General features: G+C 45.3%; 1 protein-coding gene across 10 annotated transcripts in view; it reads left to right on the plus strand.

The window, feature by feature from the left end:
• The window catches only part of PCBP3 (poly(rC) binding protein 3), a 95,387-nt gene that overhangs the window by 30,893 nt on the left and 44,237 nt on the right, over window positions 1-20,257 (plus strand). The gene's annotated exons all lie outside the window — the stretch shown is intronic.

Below are 20,257 nucleotides of genomic sequence, written 5' to 3' on the forward strand. Positions count from 1 at the left end.
ATAACAGTTCCTTCACACGACACTGAAAAAACCAGCGTGGTAGTGAAATCACAGCTTTGTTCTGCAAAAGTGCTTTGTTCTTTCTAGCCTGGCAGCTTCCTGCTACTACGGATAAAAGCCATCTTATGGGGGGGGGGGGGCTGTTAAAATGAGTCTGCTTTAGCTCTCTTTTCTTTTAAATGCTAAGTCTTCTTCAAGACTGTCTCAGATCTGTTTTCCCGTGGGACCCTTAGGAACAACAGATTAGAGCCCTGCAGTGACAGTCTCTGGTGATGGTGGTTTGTTCCTGTGACCTTGAGCATGTCTTTAATGCCTCTTCTCTTCCCTTCCGTCCCCCACCATTATTTGTGACCTCTGTGTTGGGATTTCCTAAGGAGCAACATGATTTAGGACCTGCTACTCTGCCTAGAGCTATCTGTGGCATCAGAACTGTGCATTTTGTTTCTTTAAAGCTGGTTGTTGCTGAAAAGCAAGGAAACATGGGACTGTGTTTCATCCTTTGAACTCAGAGCTGATCCTATGTATGCAATACAGTGATTTACTTATTGCATGCTGATTACTTTGTAGCAAAACTACAGGTACTAGAGAAACCTGAAAAAGAATTCCTTTTTTTCAGACCACTTGGCATCAGGAAAATGCTGCTCTTCCTCCTTATGTCTAAAGCAGTCATTGTTCGTGCTGAAGGTTGGGGCTGTTATTGGGCGAGCAAGGTGCTGGCCACGATGCTGGCAAGGGGAAATGTTGACTGTGGTGTTGGATGAGTCTGTGGAGGGAACATCCCTGTCAATTACAAATGATTTTAGTTTGACCCTTCTGTTTAATCTGAACTTGAAGGTGAACTAGCAAAGTTAACATCGATCTGGGATGTGAATTATCAGTGCTGTGCGCTGCCCTGCCCTGCGGAGAGCATGGCCAAGAGCATTTGGTCCCTTTCCCACCGTTTTTTCCAGCCTCCCCTTCACGCCCTTCCAAAGCAATTAGTCAAAGCGGACGCCCCAGCGCAGCACCCCCGTGCTGTGAGCACCACTGACCTTGCTGGGGGCCAGGGGGAGACGGCATATAGGCGCATGCAAAGAGCTGCCCATGGTTTTTGATGGCCCTTCTCCCATCCACTGTCGCATCTCCAGCACTGGTAAGCTTGATGTTTGCCTGGTGTTGGCTTGGGGGTTTGTGGGTTTATGTTTTAAAAGCAAAGACTTTGGTATTGATAAAGCACAAGTCCTGTTTGGCTACTGGAAAAATGAATTTGCTTGGCACTTAGCCAATTTAAACTGTGTGCCAGGAAGCATGTTTCTTGTAGGTAACGATATTTTGCGTTAAACTCCATGGTGATTATTATGACTCAGGGGAACTGATGTCTTAACAAGCAATGAAAAATCAGTTGTGTTTAATCCAGTCTCAGTTTGCAGAGTGAAATAACTTGAAGCATTTTTCTATTGCTCTTAGAGAAGTCTTTAGATAAAATGCCATATCATCTGGCAAATTAGTTTTCTTTGACCTATTGGGAAATAAAGCAGATAAAACCTGAATATAACCTGGAAATCTAGAACTTGCCTTAGCTAATACGTAAAGCTCTTTCTTGGGGAATAAAAAGATGTTTTATGCTCTCCCAACACTTTTCTTGCCTTAGCCACAGATTTTCTGCTGTTGAAAATAACCAACCATTTTAATCTCAGTATTGTTCTGATCTTTTAATCCAGCTTGCTTTCTACTGACAGAGCAGCCTAAAATTATTTCTCTATCTGCCTATTATATAATTATTCGGAAGATTACTCTGGAGCCAGATTTAGCTGGACATTGCCTGTGAAGGATGAGGGGGCTATGAATGGAGAGTGATGGTGCTAAAGGTGGAGTGTTTTTCATACTACTTCTTTGGATGCTGTCCATTGCAAAATACAGGAGGGAAAAGCAGTTAGCTGGCTGGTTTGGACTGTATGAAAAACTTGCATTTGAGTATGCAATAGCGAGGAAGCTTGTCCCTCAGCTTGTGTTAGTTAAAATGACCCAGCATCTGGCTGGTGGCTGGAAAAGTGTGGCCCTCCAGTCCAGATAGGATTTCAGTTGAAATGTGAAGTGGATTAACGCTCTGACTGCCTGTCCACAGGGGAGTTTGCCCCAGATGGGCCATGGTCACCTGACCCCCTTCCCCATAGGACCGGGGGACCCTACAGTGGGGCCAGCTGTTTCCATGCTTTTAGGGCAGAGCACCTTCCCTGCCTCTGGGAACCCATGTCCTGTGTGATGTTCCTGAAATATTTCCTAGAATAGCTTCCATGTGGACATTGCCATGTAACATCAATTGCTTTTGGCCCACATGCTGCTCCTGCACCTACCCTTCTGCACTTCTCTGCACTGTTCTGGTCACTTTATTGCTTTATTTCCATCTTTGATAACACCACAGTGAGATAATCCAGTCTCAGGAAGGAACTGGAAAAATAGGCTGTGCATTGCACTTACAGAAGCATCTGACTTCTCCTGTCCCATGAAGAGCCACATGCTTGGAAAGAACCATGATGAAGAATTAACAGGTGTGCTGAGCACTGGATTTGGACATGGTGGTGATGCTTAGAAGGCATAGAGGTGGTTCTTTCTCACTGAAATCAAAGTTCAGCTGATTCTTCAAGCCCTTAGATAATAGTGTGGATTGGAACAGCTGCTTTGCAGAAATAAGTTCACTGAAATTCAGGACCACATGCCAGAGGTAGGTTCACTTGAGACCTTCCATTTGTCTGAGTGATAAACAAGCATATCATTGGCATGACAAGATGGCACAGTTGAGAGATTTTCCAGGTGGAGACTTAAATTGCCAGAAAATGCAGCTTCTGACCTATGCAAACTATGAACATGAACTTTGGGGAAAAATAAGAGGATATCTTGGGCTCCAAAAAGCTGAAATTCCTTTTTTCCTCCCCACATTGAGCATTCTGACTCTAATTTAATGTGCTAGTACAAAAGAACTATGTTTAACTTAAAAAATAAATAAATCCAAGAAAATCAAAACCTAGAAGCAAAGTGAGCTCAAACACATTTCCTCTTTAGTCACCTAAAAGAAAAAGGAGCAAACTCCAGCTCTTTGCTCCATCAGCTTCCAGACCTCAGGATACTCCTGGGGCTTGCGTTCCTGTTGAGCATTGGTGTGTGAGGCTGCCAGGACCTGCTGTTACCAAGGGAAGGCCAAAAGCTGCTTGGCCTGTGGACCATTGCTAGCTCAGATTTGGTATTGTCTCTTTGAACTGAATCTTGAAAGATAAGAGCTAGGTGAACTGGGAAAGGGGCCTTTCTCCTAAAAACCCTGCGTGAGCTCCTCTGCCCTATGAAATGCTGCATGCTGAGCCTGGGTGAGGGGGGCCCACAGCTGCTCTCTGGTTTTTAGGTTCCCAGCTTCTGCATGTTTAGAAGGTATCTATGGGGGAGACTTTGAAATGTCCTCCAAGCCTGCTATGGCCATGTAGTAGGAGCAGATGATACCTGCCCTGAGTATGCCACAATCCCTCCACTGTTGCCTGTGTGCAGTGCTTCTTGGTTCTTCTCCCAAGAAAACTATTTTATGCCCCCTCTGCCTGCAAAGCAGAAGACTTACTGGCTCTTGGAGCAATTGGCTGGTGTAATCATCGAGTGTTACCCAGGACGGCAGCAGAAAATGTGATCAGTTCAGGAAGGGTCAGGGGAAATGCAGGGGTGAGGTTGTTTTTTTGTTTTTTGGGGGTTTTTTTTTGCAAAGAGATTGTTGAAACAGTTACCTTCTTTGTCCCCTTCCTACTGGGCTCAGCAGGTGGGACGTGCCAGCTGAGTGCTAGGGTTTACAGTTAGGGCTTCAAATAGATGCTTTCACTGGTTGCAATCTGCCCTCAAGATAAGTATTTTAACGTACCTGTCAACAGCAGCCTCACCAGCAGTTAAATGTGCGTGCTACTGTACAAACTCTTCCTCCCAGAGGTCCCTTTCCTTGGAGCTCATGGACAGACAGTATTCTGCTGATACCCTGGCAAAGCAGCTCCAAATTTCCCCATATAAGCAGGCAGCGCCCCAGTGCTTGTCTCATGCCGGAGCTCCTTTCTCTTTCATGTTGAAAGCATTGGCTGGTTCGTCCTCATTGCCTTGAGGCAACCTGATTTGCTCAGTGGCCTTTAAAAAAAGAAAAAAAAATCAAAACCCACTGAAATGGCAAACATCAGCGGTGGGAGCATCCCCCTTTCCAGCAAACCAGGAGATATGGGAGAAAATAGGTCACATGCTCTTCATCCTGTGCCACGTGGTTGCCATCCCAGGGCCAATGAGGTTTTGAGCCCTCTGCGCTTTACAGCAAAAGATCACTGGGATTTTTTTCCCCGTTGCATTTTTCATCTTTTCCAAACGTGAAGAGTGGCCATCTGTCCAAAACCCATCTCACGGAATCGCTGTTAACGCGGCTCTTTGGGGAAGGTAAGAAGATTTAAAAGATTGTATTGGTGGAAGACCACCTGCTGCATATAACTTTTTGTACAGATGAAAAATAGTGAGGAATGAAGAAGTCAGTCAGGGCTGGGACTCCAATAAGGGTTAAAAGAGCTTTGAACACTTAAGAGCCTTCTTAAGTGAATCCCTCAGTCTCTTGAGTTGAGAAAATTTAAGTCTGCATTAGGTGGAAGTGGAATTATGGGAAAAATAGTCAGGTGCTTGAATAATGTAGTTAATGGCTACTCTTTGAGTCTCTCCTATAAAATATTTGAATTTGAAAAATCTTGGTTGCAGTGTGTGCTTTATTTTCATGAAATTCATTTTTACCCTATAATTAGCGGCTAATGCTAAAGATAATACCATTGAGTAGTGAAGCCTTTGTTTCTGTGTTAAACTAGGAGAGGTTAAATATTCTACTTATGTATAACTTCTGGTGCATGCTTTGGATATTGTTGTTTATATACAAGCACAGAGTGTCAATACCACAATTTGAATTGGATTAAAGAAAATGCAACTGAAATAGATTTTAATCACTTCTTTGTGCAGCAACATAGTAAACCCCCAAACCAAGATGTTTTTAGGATGCAAGCATGTAAAACCTATTTGATTTAACTTTTACCCTTTGATTCTGTTTCCTTTTTTTTCCTCCCTTTTCATGCACTGAGGAAATGGACTGAAATTTGATTTTTGGAAAGAGGAGTATCTTTTGAGGCTCGCTTTTTCTTCTCAGTTTGCCATTTTTTTGATAATTTTTTAGCATGGCTAAATTCTTTCTGATACCATTATGTTTCTGTTATATTCTTTGGTTAAACCATTGCTTTATACATGTAAAAGCAAAATATTAGTTTCAAATGTTTTGGAGGACTTAAATGCTGTTGAAATCAATACCAAAATATCAGCATCTTATTATAAAGGGAAAATGCTCTCTGACATTTTTCTTGAAATTTGAATTTTCTGGGCTAATATAACTTTAATTTGAGCCATACTAGAAAATCTTATTGTGTTATTCAAAAGTCATGTCTAGCTTAAAAATAAGTCAGACACATTGGATTAAGGGCATTGTGTTTAAGTTTCCATAAAATGATTGATCTTTGTTTTGACAGATGCAAAGACAGATGCTAGCCTGCATTTTGATACAGAAACCAAACCCCGAAAAAACAATTTTGCATAATATCTGAGATTTCATTTTTAATACAGAATTCCCAAACAATTAAATAATATTTTTGAAGCCCTTAATCACAGACTCTTCTCTTATGGATTAATTTATATGAAGATTTTTAGTGTTCACAGATATAAGGGGGAATTTTTAAATTCTTTCTCCCTGAAAAATAATGATTAGAAATGTTCTTAGTCTACCTAAATTAAAAGGATATTTCTTTCTGAACAAAATAAATTGTTTCAGGGGAGGGGGGAAAAAAGACTTGATGAAGATCAAGGGAAAAATCTTTTAAAACAAATTTAATATTATTTTAATGGTTGTATTGCAATGGGTGTAAGCTGTCTTCAAAATGCATTGAAGACGCTATGGGATTTTAGTGCAAAGAATTGGAAAATATGAATGCTCTCATGACCAGTGTTAGTTTGTGTGGAAGGGACCTAGCAAGCTGCCTTTTGCAGGATACAGTGATTTCGGATGGAAGTGAAGGATTCCTGTGTATCCATCTAGAAAGACAGCATTTGTCACACTGTAGGAAGTTCCTTTAGATAATTTACAAATGATGCTTTCATTCCTCACATTTTTGCGTCCTTATTTGTCTCCTTGTGATGTTGAACTGCTTTTCTAAGATGACCGAATAATTGTTTTTTTCCATCAAGTATGACATCTACCTAAGAAATAAAATTTCCCACAGTTAGAGGAAGTAGTTTGGTCTGTGGTAGAAAAAAATGTGGCCCCTTGCACCTCTGATAGCCCAATCTTGAGCCCGCAGAGGGCTACCTGGAGAAGCTGAGACTCTGGCAGCATGTTCATGGTTAGAAGCGTTTCTGTGGTTGTCATTGCAGCGCTAGCTCATTCTCCATGGCAGGGGGACAAAGAAATTGGAATTCTATTAGAAATGAAGCAATTGTAGTCCTGAGTCTGCTGGAAACCTGTACCAAAACATGTCTGCTTTTTCCCTTGGTGTTGCAGAGCATTACGCTCTGTGGGGTAGGGGTGGTCCCCACGGTTGTCTGCGGGGATGATGAAGGGGTTTATGGCTGTGCAGCGCTGGGTCTGGCATGTGGCAGTTGTGTCTCGCTGTCTGGATCCCCAGCAAGCGAAACAAAGGATGCTTCCTCAGCACTGATGTTGCGGCTGAAGCCCAGGGATACGTTGCGTCGCCATGACTGGGGTGGTTGCACAGGGTTGTGTGTCTGGCATAATGCCCCCTTCCCTGCGGCACAAGGGTGGGTGACAGGGGTGAGCTGTAGCCTGTACAGCTTGAATTTACCAGGCGTCCACGGGCACCTTTTGATTAGTGGAAATAGAAAGTGAATTTAAACAAGGCTTTTCCTGGGAGTGAGAGCTGTCCTTATCCCTGTAGCAAGCTTCTTTCTGCTTTTCACTGTAATGCATTCATTGTGGTGCTGCAATTCTGTGTTTGTGTATATGTCTATGCATACATATATATATATATGTTACTCAAGCTTCACTAAAAGAGTTGGTAATGTGCAATGGGTGCCAGTGTAGGGCATCTTGCTAACACCAACCTGGTCAAGCCCTTGAACATACCTTTTGTCAGAGCTGCTGTTTGGGTACAACTCAGCATAGGGCAGAGGTAGGTCAGTGTGGGTTGCTCAGCCTGCCGTTTTTTGGCAGGCACCTTCAGGGAGGTGGGAAGGCATAGCTGCACCTTGGCCCTCCCCAGCATGCTGCAGGGAGGTAGGAGGAACAGCCCAGGTCTGGACTGCTAGATGCAGAGCATCCTTCCCCTGACTGCCTGCAGGCTGGGAACAGCAGTGGGTCCCAGCCCCATGTTGCTGGGACCGTTGCAGTGGCAGTCCCCTTGCAGCCAGGGGAAGGGAGGAACAATGTGGACACAGCCGTGCTCAGAGTTGTGGGTGGGAATAGCCCCTTCTCCGATAGCTGGCAGCCTGGATTCCTGGTGAATCCTGGGCTAGCAGATTTTTACAAGCAGACTAATTTACTCATTGGTATATTTTGCTTACTGTTTAGACCTGAGGTTATAGAGGACCTACTACAGGGAGAAGTAGAGAGGAAAACACAACTCTCCCCTTGATTTTAATCGAGGTTGAGATTTAGCTGAAGTGAAAATAGATAGGGAGTGACAGTTTTGGAGCCTGCTGTCAGGGTCTGAACATAGCGCGGCCGGCGATCCACCCTCAGCCGTGGAGAGCCGCATAATGACTTCCCCCATACCTTGTCCTTGCCAGCCAAACCCGGGTGTGATGGTGGCCTGGAGATCCACCACCACCTTGCTGGCGTCAGGCTGCCCAGTGAGCTAACCTGTGCACGGGGTGCCTGCCAAGTGGGATGGAGAGGGGCAGTATGGCCTGGCTCCACCTCCTGCATTGCAGGTGTCATGGCCCACGGGCTGCTTGTGCAGCCTAGCCACCAGTGGGCTTTGTTTCACGTACCATCCTTGCATCCTTGTTCCTCACAGTGCTTTCAGCTAGGGGGTCACACCACTGGGGCATAGCTTTAGGTGAGCTCTGTGCATGTCATGCTCTTTGAGCTTGTCTTCACCCTGCTTCATTTTTCTGACTCTCTGTATATAGATGCTTAAAGTAGGAAAGACTTCAAGTGCTGCATCCCAGCAGATTTGTGCTCCCCAGAGCTGCTCTGTCTTAACTGAGCAGTGCCAGGTTGCTTCTCTAAGGGTTGGGAGAGACCCCTGCTCCAAGGATCTCCTTCCCTATGCTTCCCATGAGATGCCCTTTCCCAAAGAGTATCTCCCAGGACCCCTGCTTGGCAGCTCCTCATCCAGCCTAGATACTAAGGAGTCTCTGACTGTCGGTGGAAAACATGGGCTTGGGTTTGCAGAGACCCAGCACAAATGGGAGAAATGCTGCAGGCAGAGCACGTGTTTGGATCCTGATCTGAACCCACAGGCACTGGAAGATAGGGTTTATAACACAAGACTGGACCAAGCAGGATAGGGCAGCTTGCCTTGCCACCCTATCAGTCTTGCTTTGTTCCCATGCATTTTTGTCAATTGCAGAGCTGTTAGGCAGAATAATGGCTTCCAAGCTGCATCTGGTCTGTCTCTTCTGCACACAGCCCATGGTGGGGAAAATGGGAAGGCCTGCCCATTTCCTTCTCCTCCAGCTTCTGCTGTACTTGGAGCAGGAGGCATCTGGGCCCAGCCTTGAGGTGCTTTGAAAAATTCAGTAACATTCATGAGATCAGCCCCAAACCCCTGCCCTTTCATGCACAGCTTGACATTGGACTGTCTAACAAAAAAAAAAAAAAAAGCATGCAATTGGAAATTGGTCAAATCATGTATGTTTTGTAGAGACTGGAGAACGGTCAAAATAATCCCTGAGCACATCTGAGGACACCTAGCAGTGACAGAAGAAAATCCTTCCTCAGCTATCAAGGAGACACTATGCCAGGGCATTGGGTCTGGCCCAGTCTGGCTACCACCCAGTCACTTGCGATGTGCTTGAAAGGCCAAATCTGGCAGCTTGCTGCTTAAATCAGTCCCATTGTCTGCAAGAAGGCCATAGGCACCTTGCAGCTGCCCCTGTTGTACGTTAGAGTGGCTTGCGGAAACAGAGAGGCTGAGGGGTTGCTGTAGCATCGAGGCTACCTGCCTGACCATCAACAGTGAGTAGCTGCATGGTCTGCCAGCTTTTTTGCAATGGCTAGGACAGCTAGGCTGTGCCACGGCTCGATTGCCAACCATGTCCTGGCAGACTGAGGCATGGGGAGTGTTAGTGGCAGCAGGGATATCTGTGCAAGTCCCCTGTATGGTGCATCTCCAAGTCGCCAAACAACTTTAAACCACTGTAACTGAGGAGCAAGTCCTGATTTTTTTTTTTTAATTTTTTCTTCCCTCCCTTCCCCCCAAATTGTTTGTTCTCTTCAGTCTTTCTCTCCTCTCATCTCTGAAAACTGTGTAGGTGAGATGCTCTTGGAGGAGGCTGGATGGATCCAGTCCTCAGACCAGGTCCCTGATCTCAGGGACCTGGGTGCTTTCCTAGCTGAGTTTGTTGGTCTTGCCAATAATGGGTTAAAATCTCGTGGGTGATTTGGAGAGCAGTGAACTAGATTTTCTTTTCTCCTCCTACCCAGGGAATGTCCATTCAGCTATAATCATGGGAAACCTGATTTTACTGAGTGAGGGATAGAAAATAATCTCATGTCTGTTTTATTCAGACCCTCCCCAGCCCATCAAATGGAATTTTGCCCTTCTTGTGGCTCTCCCTGCTGGTCTTGACCTGGTGCGTCCTGTTTGTTTCTCCATGTTTCCCTCTCTGTGTCTGTCCACCGGCTCCTGGCCAGACCGCTCTAGGGCAGCCCACCCTCTGCATGGCTCATTCCTGTTTCCGGGGATTAGAGACAAAAAATGAGATGGGATGAGATGAAGCAGTAAAGATTGCTTTGCTCTCAGGATGAGAGGATTTGTGGGCTGCCCCCAGATCAGTAGGTTGAAAACTGAGGGAGATTATTGGGATGATACTGCCTGTGGGATTAAAAGCAGGGCTGTCAATAGGCTCTGGTGGAGGGGGCTAAGGGGGGGTCCCAGATGGGAGCTTGTGGGATGCCTGCTTTGTGTGCAACTATAAGCTGTGGGAAAATGATCCTGGCTGCCTCTTTATCTGTTTCAAAGGTGAATGGCAGGGAGGAAGGGAGAGTGGTATGTCTTGGAAGGGGAATGTAAAGACCTTTCATTTTGGGGAATCCATGCAATGTAGATTTTTTCAAATGGACCTTCAACTTGGCAGGTTGGGTTGTGAGAAATGTAGCTCTGGGAATATGGACTGGCTTTAGTCTTCCCTGCTGCCTAGCCAAGCCTTTGCTCAGTTCTTCATCTCCTTTGTCCTCCTGTAGCATCTGTAGTGTGAGAGGCTTGAAGCACACAGTGTAGCAAGCTAGAAATGTTTGGGTGGCTGAACACCTTCCTTTGGGGAGAGACCTGTGGCTGCCTACCTTCTCCAAGGAAGACTTCAGCATGTCCACATTAGGCTGAGGGGTAGTGCTTCTGGGAAACAGAGCTATCAAAGGAGGGGGAGATCTTGTTGCAGTGTGCCAAGGAGAGTGAAGGCTGCAGAGGCAAGGCCGCTCACAGCACTTGCTGTTTGGCCCTGCGCCATGCTCCAAGCAGGCAGACACAGGAGCATCAGCCATCTCCAAGGCTGCTCTGTCAGGAGATTTGAAGTGACATCTTCTGCTTTGCAGATGTGAGCTCAGCTCTCCAGGATGCCTGGAATGATTTGCAGCCTGGCAGGTGGAGGTGTGGAGAGGGAGAAGGAGGGGTAGAGACCATACCCCAGGGTCAGGGGTGGGAAGTTATAGTCAAGGATGTGGTAGGCTGTGGCATGGGAACGAGATGAACGTGCCTGTTGCTCTCTGAAGTCCTTTTGGGGGCTTTGTTTGGGGTAGTTCCTCTTTCTGAGACCCCAAAGGTGCTCTCTTCTAAGCTGTGCTGCTGTTTAATAGGATGCCAGTAATGTACTTGGAGATCTCTTTTCAGAAGCTGTGACTTTGCATTTCCAGGCTGCTGGAGGTCAAATAGCTTGTCCTCTGAGGCCTTCTCTTTTCCACGTGGTCCAGCAGTGGCTTTTCCTGCTTTGTGAGCAGCTGTCACAGACCTGTAGCTGTGAGGTTCCTTTTTTTGGGTGTCTTGGCCTTCCCCTGAAAAATTACATGTAAAAGATGGCATACAGGGGACAGTAGATGATGGCAATTTGATAATCCTTGCTTCTCCATCTCTGAGGGACAATCCAGCATATAGCTAATGTTGGCTGCCCTAGCATCCTTTGACTTGAGTGAGAAGCAGGTCCTTCAGAGCTCCCTGTGGTGTCTGTGCCTGACAGTGCTCTCAGGCAGTAGGATCACTGATAAATGTGCATGTTGAACAAAGTGAAGTGTCTGAATAGTGTTGCTGGGAATATATACTTTTTATTAGTTTCACACTGAATATAATCATAAATTTACTGTTTTAGGCCAGTTTCTGCTCGGTGGTGCATAGGCATGAGGCAATTCTTTCTCCTCAGTAGTAAATATTTGCTGTGCTGCTTTATTATTACCCAGTGCTAGGCCCAGGGCAGTGTAAGGTCTCTGTAGGCTGTGCGTGACTGGAGGACTGCCACTGCAGGCCTTCCAGCATGTGTGATGTGGATCAAATGCAAGTGGAGGGGATGAATGTGGCTTGACAGTGGGGCTGGCAACCTGTGGGGAGGTAGAGATGAATAAAGAGCTCTTCCAGAGCTGAGCTATGGCTTCCTGCAAGAAACAGCCTTAAGATGCAGCAGTATGCACCTCCACTGAGTTGAGAGCCAGGAACCACACCTCTGCAAGATGCTGCTGGGCAGCCTGTTTGTGGTGTCTCTTGGTGTAAGGAAGCATCCCTTGGCTCCAGTTCCGTAGCCTTTGACTGGGGAAAGAAGACTAAATCTGATGTATACCCTGAAGTATGACTGACCCTGGGCATAGCCTAATGTCAAGGTTACGTGCATCGGTGTCCTTCATAGAGGACCTTTGTTTGCAAATGAATAACCATTTGTAAGATTTAAACAAATATGACTGGAGAATAACATTGTCACTGACAGCATGTGGGTGTCCTTTCTGTTAGCAAGCTGTTTTCGAGCATCTGACCTGGATCATCTTTGCTGCAGTTCAAGCCCCTGATTCAAGACCATTGCCCAAAACCTTAGTTCCTCCAGCCTTTCCCCATGGGTTGTGTTTCCTGGCCCTTGGGGACTTTGGGTTGTTCCCCTCTGGTTTGTTGTCTTTAGTCTGCATCTTCCCTGAAGAAACACCTCTTCGTTTTTGCTTTTCTTTTGTAGATCCTGAACTTTCATATTGAGATGGTGTCAGCCCCCCAGCCCTTTTGAGGTGAATGGGGAACTCTCGTTCTGTTTCTGTGCACTTAATTACATGCAACCAAGCTCAATTCTCTTCCTTGCTGAGCTGCTTATTTTCTCCCTTTTGTCAAGCTCCTTTGGGCTTCTTACTCTGTTCTGCAGTATATTGGCTTCCCTCTCCTGGGTTTTCAGCTGGCAGGTTAACAGGAGTATCACTAATAAATGTCTTCAGAGTGCCAGTTTTCCAGCCACCTTCCTATAGTCCCATCTACACCAGGCTTCTTCAGCTTATTTAGGACAATGATGTCACATAGGACAGTATTAACGATCTCACTACTATACTACCAACTAGGGCTTTTCCTCTCTTTGCCAGGGCTCATCTCAGGGGACATGTTTATTACTGTTTCTTGCTGAAATGCCAGATGACTACCTTGACTCGCTTCATCTCAAACGAGTTGTTCTGTTCTCCAGTGGCTCAGCCCAGCTGCTGTCTGCGGCCTAGTTAGTAGTGTTTCCACAGATCCCTTGACATGTTAAAGGGTGCAAGCATGGAGCATGGCATTGGACCAGTTTAATCCAAGACAGTGCAAGGTGGTTCCACTGAGCTGTTAAAGCTTTAGGAGGGTTTCTGTCACTCAGATGCTGCTCTAGAATCTGCCCTGCTGCACAGTACCATGCCCTGTAGCAGGATTCAAGCCTGGCTGTGCAATGCAGTGCTTGCAGCTCTCCCTACTTGAGATGTCCAGGGCACGTACAGTAAGTGGAGACCAAGCAAATGTTTGGTCCTAGCTGCCTGCACATCAGCAGCTCTTCTTCCTGGTGCTCAGATAGGGCCCTTGCCACCCAGCATCTACAGAAAGTTGGTTCAGGAATGGAGGGACAGGCATATAATCTCAGGGAAATCTTTAATGGATTGGTTTTATGTATTCTTTAATCTGCTGGCAGAGCCAAAAACTGTAATTAAGGAGATGGAGTTGCTTTCCTTGTCCTAGGAAATGTTATTTCTCAGTGCATGGGCTCTTGAGTCTACCTGGCACTTGCTAAAGGCTCAGACATCTGCAGATCTGAGGATGCTCTTGATCACTGAGCAATAATAGTAGTGCAAACAGCATTGGCTCTCACTTTTGTTGGCTAAACACATAATGGGTTGAATCCTCAATCTCTGAGGTACTTAAGCAGTTTAACATTCACTGAAAGTATTATTTATATTGGCAAATTGTTCCAAAATTAAATAACAGGGTGAATTGGAAGTAACTGAATTAAACTGCATTGCGAACCCCCTTACCCCAACCCAAGTAGACAACCTTCCAAAAATCGTTTTAATTCACCACAAAATAGAACAACTTAAATTCAGTGACGATCCATTATTATTCCAAGCAGGATTATCTAAGCTTGGTGAGATGCTGCTTTAAGAGGTTCAACTCACTGATTTTGCTCATAGTCCCAGTGTTGTTGAGCACTGAAGCCAGCCCAGTTAGGGAAGGTTTTCTAGGCTGCACAAGGGCACGTATTTGTTTGGTCCCACTAAACTTAATTTTGCTTCCTGTTCTGTCTAGACTCTGTTTTCAACCCAGCAGTGGTTTATGTGAATGAATGGAAATTCTGTATCCTATAGATATGTCCAGATATATTTAGGTAGGAGTGCCTGAGATATTTCACCTAAACCTGGTAATTAACATGAGCCTCTGAGTTTTATGTCTTCTATTGATGCATCAGGGAAAAAAGAAGGTACTATAATCATGCTGGCCTGTCATATCAAATGAAGTTATTGTTCTCTCCTCATTGCAGGCAAGACTTCTTCATCCTGTGGTGATCAATAAGAAGAATTGCAGTTTCAGTCACTAGCCTTCACATGAAAGATCACTATAATGGCACAGCTATTGCAACAAAAACAGCTCTTTTTAGATGGGGCTTACATTAGAGATCAGGGATACTAACACTATCTGACAATAAGGGCCTAATTCTGATTTCACTTGTTACAGAAGCCCTTGAATCAGTAGGACGCAGGCAATACCCTGCAATTGAGTTATGCGCACCATTAATGTCAGGACAATGCTGTTCTTCCAACATTTTCTGTGCTGTCTTCTGGACCAGACCTTGATATCACCACCCATATTCCCACCATATCTGATGCAAGTTTCCTGTCTTGGACAAACACGCATCAGCTGTGCCAGGTTTACACCTCTTCTGGAGACTGCTGCTGGTTTTCATTAGCTTTTGAGGTGCAGTAGGTTGTGAGGAATGACATGACTCTCGATGGATTAGTGGAGACTCTTACCGGAAATTCCCCCACCTGGGGTGTCCGGTGGCTGGATCCAGGGGTCTGTGCTGTTCTTCAGTGCAGAGACTTGCTAACTTTCATTGCCTCGTGGGTCAGGTCTGTGCTGGAGGTATGTGATGCTGTGTTTCTGTTCCTTTTGGTTTATCGATCAGGCCAGAAATCACTCTGAAATACATGAAATCTTGAGTAAAAATCAGTAAGGTGTTCAGCTACCCAGTGATTTTAAAATTGCTATGGAAGGTTTGCAGTTTGTACAGACCTTTTCCTCTTCCTCCTCTTTCTCTAGAAAAGGAAAGAGAAGGCATTCAAGAGCTGAGCTCTGCTTCAAAGACTAACTCAACATTCCCACTGAACACATACATATTTAAAGTGGGTTCAGGAGAAGAAAAACTGGTCTACTATGCCTTACACCCACAGCAAGGTGCACAGCCTGTTGCTAGCCGAAAACAAATTCAAGTGGCAGTTGGTTGTTTAAACCAGCTTATGGATGTGCTGTATAAAAGAGGAAAATTGGGTGAGCAGCAGGGATTTTTCCTGAAGGGAAGAGTAGATTTAGTACAGCTTTCTTCCAAGTTCAGAGTGGAGATGTGCATTTGGCTTGGATGTAGCTGAATCTATGGTGGTTTCACAGGGCTGGACCCATGGGCCACCATTCAGAGGTATCTGTATCAGCTGCTGCTAATATCTAGGTAATAATATCTAGAGCAAATATCTCTCCATGCAGGGCCATCCAGTATAAAAAAGAAAAGAAAACAAAAAAAACACCCTGCTGTCAAGAGGGCAAGGGTGGGGAAGGATGGGAGGGATCAACAGAGCTGGGGAGAAAATCATGCTGACTTAAACAGTGCTAGGAAATGATTATTTATAAAACAGGAGACAAGCGTTCCCAAGGGCTGCAGCTAGGAAAGTGGTTGGTGGGAGAAGCAGGAATTAATAGGCAACATGAGTAAAGGAGGTAGCAACCAAGAGAGTGGGGGAGGCACTGACAGCAGTCAGAAGGGCTGCTGGCAGTCATGGTCCTGGCTCTGAATTTGCCAGCCAAGGAGTTGGCAAAACAGACAGGGTAAAGGAGGGAGCAAAGCAGGGCTCTCGGCAGACATGTTGGCCGGCCCTGGGCCAGAGGAAGTCATGTTTGGAAACCCATGGTAGAAATTGTAGTAATTAGTTTTTGATCAATTGAGTGTAGAGGTGAGTGGAGCTGAAAGAGCTCTGCGGTGTACACAACCAAGGAGAGGGAGGCAGGTTATAACTGCTCATCAGCAGCCAACGAGTGACATCCTAGGCCATGAGTGGTGACACATTGCCCGGAGGAGAGCAGGAAAATGTGAGCAGGTGACCAAGAATGAAGATTCCGGACATGCCTGCAGTGAGGGCAAGAGCGGGAAGATTTGTCTCCTGTGACACTTTGAAAAATCAGGCAGATGAGAAACAGGAATACCACTGATGTACTGAGGCAGTGTGGAGTTTTCTTCTTGGGTTAGAGGTTTCTAAAATAGTTGGAATTGGAGACCAAGTGGAAGAAATGTGAGCCAAAATAGCTGCAGTTTGCCAAAATGAGCAGCAGCTGGAAATGCAGCTTAGTTGTGAAATAGTAGTTGGCATCACTCATGTAGATTTTGCTAGTGCTCTCTCCTTATAGCTTCAGACCTTCTGACAACTTAATTCTGTTGATGGCTGATGCATTTCCACATGGAGTCTGTGTTTAAGGGAATACTAGACTTTGTTTTCTGCCGTAGCAATTTATCTTCTTGCTCCTTCCATCTCCAACCTGATCTGGGCAGACTGTATTGACGTCATAATTCTGAATTTGTTGCACTGCACTGCTTCCCAGCTGCTAAAACACAATGCTGAAAATCACCAGATTAGGTCTTAATGGCAGGATCAAGCTACAGGGAGATGAGTGGGGAGAAAGCTCCTACTTAAGCAAGCTAACAGGCAACTCTTGTCAGGAGAACAAACTAGAAAGTGTAAAATAGAGGAAAAACAGGTGGTTTCCCTTCTGTGTACTTTTTTGTGTATTTAGCACAGGGCTTTCAGTCTCTAAGGATCAGAAAATGTTGGTCTGAATTTTGTGCAGGGAGTGTTGAGAAGTCAGAGGTGTTTAAACATTTCCTCCCTCACAGAGAAAAATGCATTCTTGAGTTATGGACTTTCTGGCCAAGATATTAATCCCCAGCAGGAAACTAAGCCAACCACATTAGAAATTTGGGCCTTGCTGTTACATATCATGGTGTGCTGAAGGACACTGAAATTTTGCAGTTGTCTTTAATGTCTGGATTTCTGATGGTGGGACTCCTGAAGCACCAAAGAGCCCACAAAACATACTGGATGTTTTTAATGGTGATAGTGCCTTTAAAAAACAGGCAAGATGATCCTAGGCAGGATCCCAGGGGAAGGCCCCCTGGACAGGCTGCACAGCCTTCCCATAGAGGAGGGAGACTAGATAAAGCCCAGTAGCTTTGCATGCAAAAATACTCACAAAAGTACTAACCATAGCTTCTGCTTAATGCAAGAGTAGTCAACATGCTCTCCCTTTACACTTTCAGTTCAGGGAAGTCTCATGATTGTACTTGCTAGTTCCTCCTTGCCCAGTGCTGATGCCTGATGCATGTTCTTACAAACCTTTGAGGCTTTACAAAAACTGGAAATTATATACACTGATTGTAAAGCGTTTGGTATCTAGCAGGGTCTCAGGCTTTCATGGTTTCATCAGCACCAGATCAGCAGAGTACACAGACCTAGAGCAAAGCACATTAACTGCATGGATCTACAAGAGTCCTTGGTAAAAGGGACTCAAGGGTGTTGTGGTTTAAGTGCAATCTTGGATTGACAAAACCTATCAAAAAGTGTGATTTTTATTTTTAAAGGCTAGATAATGGGTGATGTGGGCTACAAAGACATTCTTCCTTGAGTCTGATTTGGCAGTGCCCGTAAATTTCCATCCAAACTTTTCAGAGAGGGGAGCTAGTCGTGCTTGTGGAATGTTTTTGCAACAAGTTTTCCTCTCTGTTTGTTTTCAGACAGCTTGAACAAAATGTTTCCATCCCCCAAAATAAATATCTAGTTAAATCCATAAAATTTGGGTTCCATAATACTGATGAGAACATTCCATGATGAAATCTGCAACAGAAAATCTACCTTGTGTCCAGCTTCTGGCATGACTGTACCTCCCAGATGCAACAGGGTGACTTAGTGAAGTTAACACAAGCATATTTTCTGCCTGTCTTGTATTTTTCTAACTTTGCTTTGAAGAAGGGTTTGAGGATGGACTTGAAAAATGCTATCAGCTTAGGGCAAGGGTAATTTTACTTTACTGTGGCTTTCACAGATCTCTGGGAAAGAAATAAGAAACACCTTGCCATAAACAAAGTATAGGAAGGAAAACACCTGCTAAACACCTGTGCCAACCCATGGCATGAGGAAAGGAGTTAGTGCCAGGAAGCACGTGCCCTTGCTGGAGCAGTGACCCCAGCCCTGAAAAGATGAGAGGAGAGACCCTCGCTCTGGATTTAGGGTCTGCGGGAAGTAGCAATGTTAGTGCCAAAGCAAAGGGAACAGCTTTGTGATTGAACCTTATTTATGGGAGGAGAATCAGAGCCAGCTCCTCTAAAATGTGTGCTGATGTTTCCGTGTCCCAGGAGAGGAGGCAGTTATCACTGGGGAGCTGATCCCAGGTGTGCCCACCGGTATCAGCAGCAGATGCCTTGGCTCTCCACTGAACATTTGCAGAGTGGGTGCATGCAATGTTTGTTGTAGCTGTGCCGCAGGACTCATTCGCGCATGGCTAATGTGCCCAGGGAGTGGAAGTGGATGCACCAGAGGAGGAGGGCTGGCATGGCAAAGCAGGGTGGTGGGGGTGTTTCTGCTTGATGCAGGCTTTGTTTCCTGCTTTTGCATGAGGCAGAGGACAGGGAAGGCACCTGCACCCATGGTGTAGCATGACTTCAGGGACAGAGGCACAAACTACAGGACAGCCAGGAAGAGCCTTTTTCTCAACTTTGCAGGGGGGAAAAAAAGAGTTAAAATTCATTCTGTGAAGAACTGGGAATCGCAGGCTAATTCAGGTGGGCTGGGACCTCTTGAGGTCTCTAGTCCAGCCTCCTGCTCCCATGGGGGCTGGATTTGAACTTAGGGCAAAGCGTTTGAGACAAAGAAACAAAGCATTTAAGAGGGAAAAGAGCCATTTGAGATTTTTTTTTTAAATCTCCCCAATGACTGGAGGCAAATGAAATGGCATTTTAATGAAAAGCAAAATACTCTTAACTGCTATATAGCTGTGTAGGCATTTGGATGCTGTTCCAGGGAGGCATTTCCAAGACAAATGTGTCACAAGCTCAGCTGCTGCAATGACAGGAGCTAGCTCTCCTTTTAAGGTGTCTTGCTGCTGTCTGCCCTCTGACACGACGCGAATGCATGCACTCAACTCCGTCAGCAACCACAGAGCCAGGCAGTGCCCCCAGGCCCCCATGGGGACCCATGGTCTGCAGGGGCTCAGATGAACATGCCCCACAAAAAGCTGCTTGTTGCCCCCCCCGCCATTTGATGAGGGCTGTGGGGTGCAGGAACCTAATGGGTGTCTATTGAGCTCTCATATGGAAACCTGTCTGGATAATATAGTCTGGCCCAGAGCTCAGTTTCCCTCTCCTCTATCCTGCTTCATATGCCTTCTCAGGAGTGGCCAGTATGGGAAATAACTGTGAAGATAGTCATAGTCTTTAACTAATTTAATACATAATATTCAGCATTCTTTTAATAAGAAGGTTTTACTTGATCTTCAGGAGCATCTCAGTACTTCTGGGGTGTTAGCAAGCCTAAAACTAAGAGCACTAAATTAACTGATCAATCTAGCCTACACAAAACTGATGTGGAAAAAAAGCAGTGTGTGTGTGGGAGAGTCCTTCCGTTGTTCTCATTTTCCATTTTCTCTCTTCTTTTTCCTCCTCTCATGTCAATTGTAATCGAGCTGCCTTTTCAGACACAGGAAATTCCTGAAAGATTAAGAAAATTTCCCAGAATTTAATATATATATTTTTTAATCTTAAAGCTGAGGGAGGGGAAGAATGGGATTGTTCTGAATATTGGCGATATCTCTGAGAATTCTCCCAAAAGACAACTGGAGTTAAAAGGCTTGTTTTTTCTGCAATAGTCACTGCTTGTAAAATGTTCCCCAGCTGTTTTGGGCCAAATTAGTGTCAAGCACCACATTCTCTGCCCTGGAGAGCTTTCCTTGCTGCAATAAAGACCTATTCCAAAGACCAATAAAGGCTGTTCCCCAAGATGGTCATGCTTGGGAAGATGTTGCTCTGGTCCTCAGTATGTGTTTGCCCGGGCATTACACTTGTCAAAGCCTTGCTTGTCTAGCGTGCTTTTTCCATCTCATGGCCAAACTCGAATCTTCTGTCTCCTAATGCAGCATCTTTGACTTCAGTGGGGCTGTACCTGCTTTGCACTGGGATGGAATTGGACCTCTTATCTATTTTATCCATTGAACTGGACATAATGGTATCTTCAGGGCTTTCAAGTAGAAAGACAAAGAAGCACTTTCAAAGCTTCTTTGAAATAAGCAGA

The sequence above is a fragment of the Apteryx mantelli genome, chromosome 6 (genome assembly GCF_036417845.1).
Source record: "Apteryx mantelli isolate bAptMan1 chromosome 6, bAptMan1.hap1, whole genome shotgun sequence".
Lineage (NCBI taxonomy): Eukaryota > Metazoa > Chordata > Aves > Apterygiformes > Apterygidae > Apteryx > Apteryx mantelli.